Source organism: Pelodiscus sinensis, chromosome 4 (genome assembly GCF_052426305.1).
Source record: "Pelodiscus sinensis isolate ZL-2025 chromosome 4, ASM5242630v1, whole genome shotgun sequence".
NCBI classification, from domain to species: domain Eukaryota; kingdom Metazoa; phylum Chordata; order Testudines; family Trionychidae; genus Pelodiscus; species Pelodiscus sinensis.
Window position 1 is genome coordinate 127125673 of NC_143055.1, and position 10431 is coordinate 127136103.

Here is a 10431-nt window from a genome sequence, read left to right on the forward strand (position 1 = left end):
GGCTTAAAAAAACTAAAATATTACAGTATACTGTATATACAATAAAAAGGGTTAAGAACACTTTATATACAGTATAATATATACAGTGTATATATATATATATATATATACATACACACACACACACACACACACACACACACACACACAGTGTGTATATATATATATATATATATATATATATATATATAACCATCTTATAGTACCTCCTGATAGTCCAGCATATCTGATAATCCGGCACCGGAAGTCTACTGTATATGGTTTTCATTTTGTTTTAAGTATCACATATTCTTTCCCACCAAATGGCCATCATCTCCCATTAATTTCAAGGGACTGAAGCCACAGGGCTTCCCTAAATCAAGGATGGTCACCATTGCCCTATAGTCTTTGCCTATAAAAATGAGGCTGTCTTTAGTTCAGGTGGTGCAGTGGATAAGGTACCTGCCTATAGAGCCAGAGGTGGAAGGTTCAAGACCCTCCCTTCCCATTTCTTCCCTCCACCCCCAACTAATGCGGGGTCACCCAACACAAGCTTGGTGATGGATGGACCTGATACCCTTGGGACAAAGGGTGGCCAGGATTGGGGGGGGGGAGTCAAGGGTTCTGCCACTGCTTTCAATGGTAGTGAAGTCAAGACTTCTGTGAAGATAGGTGGACTCTGGACAAGACTGGAAACTGTGAGGAAGCAGGGAAATGTTAAAAGCAAGTGAGAGAGACTAAGGGCACAGCAGAATAGAGGGAGCAAACGGCCAGATAGATTCTAAGATGGCATTGCTACCTGCTAGCAGTTTATCAGGATTCACCACCCAAAATGGAAATTGGTGTTGCTGGGGCCATGCCTTTATCCCCCTGCACGTCCAAACTTTGAACCATACTGGTCAAGCACATAATGGAGAGTGCATGTACTGAACCCGTTAACATGGCGAGAGAGGATGTGAATGACTTTCCCAGAGTAACTCTAGCTGTGTCCAACAGCGTATTTCCTGTGGTACCCACCAATGTTCCCTGTAAGCTGGGTGCGTATGAAGCTGCTCAAGATTCAAATACCACCCAGGTAATTAGCAGAGCACCCACAGCTAGGTTTTTGTTTCTGCTCCATACACATGCCTTGGTGCACATAAAAAGTTTATTCCACACATGAATAGAAAAATATGATACCCACTACAATACAGCCCCTCGAGTGAGCTTCTGGCTGCCAAAGCCTGATCTAGCCTATCCACTGAATAATTTCCAGGACCGTACTTTTTTCCCCTCAAAAGAACACTACATAATACTGCACCATTGATGACCTCAGTGTAATGTTCAGCAAAATAAATCTGACCCCACTGTAATCCAGCCACATGGATAAAATTAATCATATTAACAAGGACAAATGTTCCCAAAGTGTCATCTTTCCATAGTTATTTTACAATTATTTAAAATTAAGTGAAATTCTGGGCAGAAAAGCTACTCTATGAAAGAGAGACCATGCGACTGCACATAGCTGTTCCCTATTTGTCTTCCAAGTTCTATATATTTACTCAGCTTATGTACAAAAACAATTTTTTAAACTACTGTCAGCACGGCAGAGTCAATACAGCAGCAACAAAGCAAGCTGTTCTGCCTCATGCCTCATCAACATTTCTCACATTCTGTATCACAACACAGAACATTAGCAAATTCAGCTGCCCTTCAGAATTTCAGCTCTGTTCAGGAGAAAGCATCTGTGCCTCTTCTGCTCCTTGTGCAGCCGACCTAGGAAAAGAGTTTGGCTTGCCAGGGATGCCCGAATACTCAAATCTAACTGCTCTTTCTGGTTTATGGCTACAGAGCTGACAGCGAGGGATTGCGCGTTGCTCTTTCCATCATCCTACAATATCTACTCCTTTCTCTACTCCACATCCATGGCAGCACAGTTCTAGGGAGTTTTTTCTTAGCTCTAAGCTGCAGTAATTAATTTGTACCACTTGTCTTTGAGAATCAAAGGTGTTAGAAATGGAAAACACACACCTGAATTTTTGTACTATTGCTTCTGGAATGTTAATAAGAAGCAAGTCGATAAATAATAATAGTGATTCCTTCCTCTGGGATCCCCCAGTGCATTCTGTTTGCACTATACCACTTATCTTACTTTGCAAATTCTTCAAGGTAGCACCAGCTTGTATTTTGAATCACTCAAATCCATTATGGGCACTTAAAGATAAATAATGATATATTAATAAGCAAAACCTCTTCTATATATCCCGCCTCCCCCTCCCCGGGAATAAATCACAAGTTTTGAAAACACAACATAAAATGTACCAATTGGTCCAAATGACCAACTTGCATTTAAAATGCACAATCCCCAAAATAAAAAGTATCTGATCTCTATACTTCCTTTGATCTGGAACATCTAATAAAGTTTAACATAAGCCTCCAGCACTGCTCTCTCACACAACAATCTCAGAGTAAATTAGACATGTTACAAAGTAATAAACAATTCCAGGGTAATTCACAATCAATAAAACATGATTATTCATCATATGTGCAAACATGTTCCCTGTGGCCTAAACAAAAGGATGATTTAAAGCTGAGACCATATATAAAATTAGGTTCTGGATCAGAAGTTCCTTCCCCACACATCAACGGAGGAAATAAATTTTGGTTCAGCATTTTATATAAAGACCAGCCACAACATTCAGAACTAGAACCACATCTGGATTTGACTTCAGTCTGGGATTGTTAGAGCCTGAGACGTTTGTATTCATGCCCATCTCTGGCTACTCTTCGATGAGCTACTAAAGTATGAATGAAAGCGGCGAGGAGTCCTGTGGCACCTTATAGACTAACAGAAGTGTTGGAGCATAAGCGTTCGTGGGCAAAGACCCACTTTGTCACATGCATCTAACGAAGTGGGTCTTTGCCCCTGAAAGCTTAAGCTCCAACACTTCGGTTAGTCTATAAGGTGCCAAAGGACTTCTCGCCGCTTTTGCAGATACAGACTAACACGGCTACCCCTCGGATACTAAAGTATGAATGAGAACTCCATGCTTTAGAATCCTTTCCAGATGAAAGCAGTAAATAATCACAGAGGCTGTGTCTACATTGGCACCCCTTTCCGTAAAAAGGGATACTAATGTAGACTTTGGAATAGGCAAATCCGCGGGGGATTTAAATATCCCCCGCGGCATTTGCATTAACATGGCTGCCGCTTTTTTCCGGCTTGGGGAAAAGCCGGAGAAAGCGCCAGTCTAGATGTGATTCTCCGGAAAATAAAGCCTTTTCCGGAGGATCTCTTATTCCTTTCAAGTAGGAATAAGAGATCCTCCGGAAAAGGCTTTATTTTCCGGAGAATCACGTCTAGACTGGCGCTTTGCTCCGGCTTTTCCCCAAGCCGGAAAAAAGCGGCAGCCATGTTAATGCAAATGCCGCGGCGGATATTTAAATCCCCCGCAGATTTGCCTATTCCAAAGTCTACATTAGTATCCCTTTTCCGGAAGGGATGCCAATGTAGACACAGCCAGAATGTATTATTAAAAACCAATACCACTTGTAAGATTCTCAGATCTAGGAATTTCAAAATTATAAAGTGCAAAACAGTTCATTAAATAGGCACACAATTTAGGAGTGGGAAGTTATGAATTTCCCTCTCTACAGTGTTAACCTTCCTTCAGCATCTGAAAACTGTTGGACATGCAGCTTTATCAAGTGGCAGTCTGGTTTCAGTTCACTCTTGCAAGCAACTACTGTAGGGCTTTCCCTCTTGGATATTGTCTCCAGTATATCATTGCTTGTTACAGGAGGAGTCGTGTCAGTGTATTCCATATCTAAAGAGGCACAGCAAATAGAATTACAGAAATGAGGTCTATTTGATGATCCAGGCCATCTCTCTTCAAGTGCAAGATGCACTCCTCTCTCTGATAAAGGACAGATCAGATATTAAACAGGTCAAGCTTGAAGAAGCCAGCATTAAATGAATACAAATGCCAGCTAATCAGGACTTAAATTAGAATCTTGCAGACCAAAGATAGGGACCTAAACTGCATGTGACAAATAGGGTGGAATTTTCAGGAGTCTGACGGAGTTAGGCATGCAACTTCTCTTCAAGGGCAATGAGAATGAGACTAGATCCACAAAAATAGCTGCATCCTTGAAGATGCTGAGGTACCTAGTAAGATTTTTTTCAAAATCACTGAATGAGGTTAGGTTTTTAACCTGTTTAGAGGCTATGGAAACTTCACTGGACACCTACATGCATCTATTAATACCTAAATATCTCTGCAAATTGTGCCCTGCTTTCCCAAGGGCTCCACTGAAAATCCCAGCCTGACTCGTTGTGTACAGAAGGGCTGTTCCTGACAAGGTTATTTTTCACAGTTACGAAGTCTTAGTAACACAGATCCTCCCTACAGCTCTTTGATATTAAATTTTGGACAGAGTGAATAGACAGTTGGAGGTTTTTGCAAGAACAATCGAGTTTGCACATCAGGAAACTGAAAAAATGGAGAGTTCCCAGCACCAAAATTATTCAATCAACCAAAACCAAGTTCTGAGTCATCCCTACAGTTTCATCCTCACTGTAAATAACTAAACTAAAGACACTAAACTGAAAACAACAAATTCTTTATAGTCAAAACAGTTTATCTAGAAATGCTTTCTATGGTGTCATGATTTCCAGCTGTTACGTTTTTATACAGAAAAGGCTTTCAAATATGAAAAAAAACATCATACACCCTCCCCCCACTGAATTCAAAACATCACAGAAAATATCTAGACAAAATAGTCCAAATACTATTCCCATTTAATTCACAGGAAGTTTTGGTGTTGATGTCACTGGGAGCAGGAGCAGGCCCCCTGTTTGGTTCCAAAATGGGATTTGTTTTATTAAGCAGATTTACAAATTGTCTTTTTCTCACAGAGTATCCATGTAACATGAATAATTCAGCTCCTTTATTTCTTCATACAGCATCTAACCTAAAAGTCTCAGGGGGTGGCCGTGTTAGTCTAACTAAAAAAACCTTTAAAAAGAATGGCCCTGTAATACATTAGAGACTATCGAAAATATATAAATACTATCATAAGCTTTTGTGGGCATAACCCACTTCTTCAGATGACAAAACCATCTAACCTAGTTCACCCTTGTCAATAAATTCCAGTCCTGTTAGTATGAATGGATGCTGCTAAGTGCATATCTGTGAGCTTAGTAGGGGTTTCAGAGGGGTACCCGAGTTAATCTGTGTAAATGCTGCTGTTAGGTTGAAAGACAATAGTAAACTGTGGAGAAAAGATGCCTTTTTATTGTGTATGCAGGTTTTTTTTTTCCTGACTGTAGTCTCACACACAATAGGAAAGAGCCAAAATTCCATCCTTACTCTTGCTATTAGCAGCTGTCCTCTTATCACCACAGAGAATTTATCGCACCACCGACAGATGCTGAGATTCTTGAAGCTTGAACTGAAAGCCAAAAACTAAGAGATTCAGTATGTCAAAGAAAGACATGTCAGAGGAAGCAAGTGACATCCACCAAGTGAAGGTCTTTAAAATCCCGACTCCTTCTTAAAATGAGAAGATTGTGTTAAACTCACACATTAACTGAGAGAGGAAACACTGTTTCAAAATGTTTCCCATTACCAGAATTGGCAGGTGAAACATAAATGTTCCCAAGGATTCCTATTATTTTTCTACCCTTAAGACTCTCCCTTCTTGCAAGGCTCTGAATCCTAGTTTCATGTATAAAACTACATTGCTTTCTGGCATATCCAAATACCAAGGAGGACAAAGTAAATTCAGATAATAAGTGTTTTGGGTAATCAAGACAGTAGATGTCAGAGGATAGAACACTGTTTCCGATAATTTTGTTTCAGACAGTCAAAGCTGCACTGTGTATATTTTTTACACAATCATATACACTTGCATGTCTTTTTTCCACCCACATTACACACATATATAGAACACACACATATCATAAACAATAATAATAGAAATGTAGCCGTGTTAGTCAGATGTGAGGAAGTGGGTCTGGCCCACGAAAGCTCATCATCTAATAAACCATCTTGTTAGTCTTTAAAGTGGTACATAGTCCTACATTTTGCTTCATATCATAAACAAATTATACACTTGTATATCACCTCAATACAATTCAATACGCACATTCAGGAGCCCTATAGATAAATGTACATTAACTCCCTGCAAAAAGACACATGTATTTATATACAGGCAAAGAGAAGTAGGAATTTTGTCACAATGTAACAGAGACTGCTCTTTTCTGTAAACATTTGGATTCAAAAAACTAAATCTCCCTGATATTTTCAGCCAAATTGCCATTTTTATCTTCACGATGGTCCAATTATAGATTTCACCTCTGTGAACTGAAAGGCTCTTGTGTAAACCCTGAAGCAAAGCAGAAGTCTCCACCAATGCTAAAAAGATTCCATCAATGGATAAAAACAATCCAATGGTCCCTGTTTTGCACACACAAAATGTATTGTTGAAGAGTCTTATGATGTACCCATTAAAATTAACAGGAGTTTTTACCTTTACTATTGAGTTCAAGGGGGACACAATAAAGCACCAAATCAAGACTATTGTGTATCTAGGAGAATTTGTATAGAACCTTTTTTAAAAAACATGCTGGACAAATCCTGACATCAGTTACACCTGTGTGAATCTGCAGGGAATGGAGCTACTAAGATCACATTCAGGCACCATTAATTGCAAACCCACTGGACTGGTTCCCAACAAAGTTTGTGACTAACTCAACTTTGACTGTTAAAGAAAAATATTAAGCTTGATTCTACAGTGACAGAGTGACATCTGCAGGAAGATTTTAAAAGGAGCGGTTATACCGCTCCTTGTGTAAACAGAGTAACAAATATTAAACAATTATCTTGGACTTAATATTTTTTATAATCAGCTTTCTGATTATAACAGATCAGAAAGAATCACAACTTCTTGGACCAGAAAATTAAAATGCAGCTAAAAACTCATTCCTCCACTGTGCTGTAATAAAATGCAATATAAAGAAACAAAATGAAGAATACTAGAATGTTTTTAATAATTAAATTATTAAAAATGGAAGAATTGTAACAATTTCAATCATTTTCATTCCAGATTTCAAAAGTGAATAATTTTTGTTTATTAAAAAATGTTCCTGAATATTTGAATGAAATGTTTCCAGTCTTCACTGCTTTTATCTTTTTTTCTCTACAGAAAATAGATGCAAAATACACACTGCGAAACATACATTATTAACCAACCAGCTATGGCTACTAAATTCCACACTGTTCTGTAAATCTGTTCCTTAAGATTAAAGATTTTATTATAAATGTATGAGTAGATTAGCCAAAATAGCACAACACTGCAGGTAAAAACTACAGAAAGCAAAATAAAAATTATTAGTTTATGCCTGCAAAACAAAAACTGAACTCAACATGGGAAATTATAATCTCAACAGACAATATAAATCAATTCAATTAATTAAATGTTTTATCACAATCTCATTACAAAGCTAAACTTCCCTACTTCCATAATAATCTGGGCAAGTGATTTTGGTATCAAAATGGAATTATAATTCCTTAAACCCATTACCTCAAATCAATCTTATCTGCCAATGGAATTATGGATCTGTCCCTGGGAGTTTAACCAAACAATTCTACAGAAGAATTCATACAAGTCAACTTAACTACCAAGGAATATCAATGCATTTCAAAGTTATCTTGCCCAGATGATACTCAGAGCAAAGTTTCACCACTGATAAACACATTAAATGCAAAATATGCAGGGAATCACTTTAAAGAGATTCTAATTCCTCTGGAATTTCATCAGTACTGTAAGGTGTTATGCCATTTTAACCAAAGATTTAAATAATGGTAAAACCTTTACCTTACAAGAAAATTCAAAGCTTCTTGCTTTTCTTGTTTCAGAAGCTGCAGATTCTCTTGATAACCAAATGCATGTGAATTTTAGCTTGCTTTCTTTGAAACTGAGGGCTTCTTTTGGGAACTTATAGGTCTAAATTAGTGTAATGAGTGTCTTCAGCCTTAACACTCTCAGCTGAGTTAGTGATTCAGTGTAATTTCCAAACAGACAAGACTTAATTTGTTAGTGAAATGCAAATATACATCACAAATTTTAGTCATTTAGGGAATGACAACTTTCTGAGAAGCATTAACTTAACATAACCAAGTTCTCACTCGGACACCACCACATGTATACAAATAATATTTCTCTCTCATTTGGAACTGATATGAAGATGGGCTCTCCAGCTCAACTTCACATTTGGAATGAGTGTTTTGAGACAAGAGTTCATTCTGATGACCAACTAAAGGTGTATTGATCACAGTATTTTGCTCCTCTTTCCAGGTTTTTCAGCAGGCTTCCTAACTGGAAATAGGGTGCTTATCAGCTACCTAACTGTTTGTTATGCAGTAGAGGGCATTCTCCCCAACCAGTTCTCTTGATCATGGTTTGGCTTCACTGAGCAAGGTGTGGAACACATTTTTATACATCTTTTGCTTGCCCAGTTTCTCTTCCTGGCAAAGGTGATGTGGACCAAAAAAAAGTGACCCATGATTCAGATAAAAATTTGAAATGCCTAACAAGGGTGTGAGTTATGTTTCTTTTCATTATCCTGTGATGAAATGAGCCATGTCCTTTATGACCATTTAATACTTTGTGCCTGGTAAATTCCCTTATCTTTGTGCCAAATATGTCATGCCAATTTGTGTACAACATGCTGGGCTGCTTGTATCTTGGACCCCAAGTGGTTTAACTCTGGACACCAGTCTACTTCCACAAGTAATTTCATCACCTGGCTACTCCCTGGTATCAAATGGGCACAATGGCTTACAAAAGAGATTTTCCACCCTAAAAATTACTGGTTAGTACTACAGGTTGCAGCTCTAAAATCCAGGATTCTCTCGTCTGGTAACATCCGTGGTCAGCGTGGCCGTAGATGTTCCAGCGCGCTGCAGAGGAGTGAGGGGCTGGGAGTCGGAGTGTGGCTCAGTTGGGCTGCGACGGGGGAGCCAGGAGCTGGCACGTGGCTCAGCTAAGCTGCGGAGGATTGGGGGCAGGAGCTGACACACAGCTAAGCTGGGCTGCAAGGGGAGGGGGGAGTCAGGAAGTCTGGGGCAAAGCCAACAGGAAGGAGACCAGCAGCAGGGGCCTGAAATGACTTCCTCTGATCCAGATAAATCCCTCATTCAGGACCAGTTAGGGTGCTGAATCAGAGAAGTCCAATCTGTATGAACCTCTTGGTCCTACAGTCAAATCTATGTGAATCTGCCTGTGTCAATAGAGTTCCAGGACTGGAGTCCTGCATGCATGCATTTTCTTCCAAAAAATCTTCCAAAGTGACCTCGCAATTCCTGTTGCCAAAGGGACATCCATGCGGTACACCATTCAACGTGAGAAAACCAGCAGGCCAAACTTAAGATTAAGAACATAGAATAGGGAACAGTAAACTCAGCTGCAAACTAAAGAAGCAGAAAAACATGGTTTTTGGAAGGTAAAGCATATTTGCTGAGTTAAACAAAAGGGCTCCATAACCTTACTATGCAGATTCAGTAAAAATGGCAAGGGATGAATAATACTAGAATAGAGGAGCACCTACAGAGTGACTGCTTTTTTTCTCAGTTCACATCATTGGGTTATTGGCCTTGACTTTTTCAGAAATATTTCTGCTCCCAGCTGAACAACAGCTGGTGAAGTAGGGATCTATTAGGCTGTGTCCAGACTCAGGGTTTTTTTTTGAAAAAAGTAGCCTTTTTTCAAAAATACATCACCTGCGTCTAGACTGCAGCTGTGTTCTTTCGAAATTAAATCGAAAGAACGCGGCTTTTCTTTCGACGGCGGTAAACCTCATTTCATGAGGAAGAACGCCTTTTTTCGAAAGTGCTCTTTCGAAAAAGGCGTTCTTGAATGCCAACAGGGCTTTTTAGAAAGAGAGCATCCAGACTCACTCGCTGCTTTCTTTCGAAAAAGCGGCTTGCTTTTTTTAAAGTACTGCTTGCAGTCTAGACGCTCTTTTTCGAAAGAGGCTTGCAGTCTAGACATAGCCTTAGTGGCCAGAGCAGAGGAAAATTGAAAGGGAAGCCAAGGGGAAAGAAGCAAAGAGAAGAGGAGCAGCAAAACATTTAAGCACATGCTTAAATTTTACGTGCCACTAAGAATCAATTCACTTTATTAGAACTTAAGTTCATGTTTAAGTGCCTTGAGTATAAAGATGGGATTATTCAGGTGCTTAAACATATGCTTAGGTCTTTGTTGAATTGGAATCCCTATGACCAAGCCTTATGGGTGTCTTGCTTTATTAGGTTCCTAAAACTCACTAAAGAAAATATAGATCCAGGTCAGCTGGTAGCTAAAGAATCACAACCTGGTAAAACAACTGCTGTTTCAGTGATCCCCTTGTCATGAAAAGTAGGAGGAACATGATGCAATTTCAGAACATTCCAATAAAACATGCATAAT

General features: G+C 39.2%; 1 long non-coding RNA gene across 2 annotated transcripts in view; it reads right to left on the reverse strand.

Moving 5' to 3' along the window:
- LOC112544947 (uncharacterized) overlaps nt 1-8513 on the reverse strand; it is a 253599-nt gene extending 245086 nt beyond the window's left edge. For both annotated transcript variants that reach the window (XR_012903973.2, XR_012903972.2), the window contains exon 1: nt 7840-8513. This is a non-coding gene — a long non-coding RNA (uncharacterized LOC112544947). The remainder of the gene's footprint in view (nt 1-7839) is intronic.
- Between the last annotated feature and the right edge of the window lie 1918 nt (nt 8514-10431).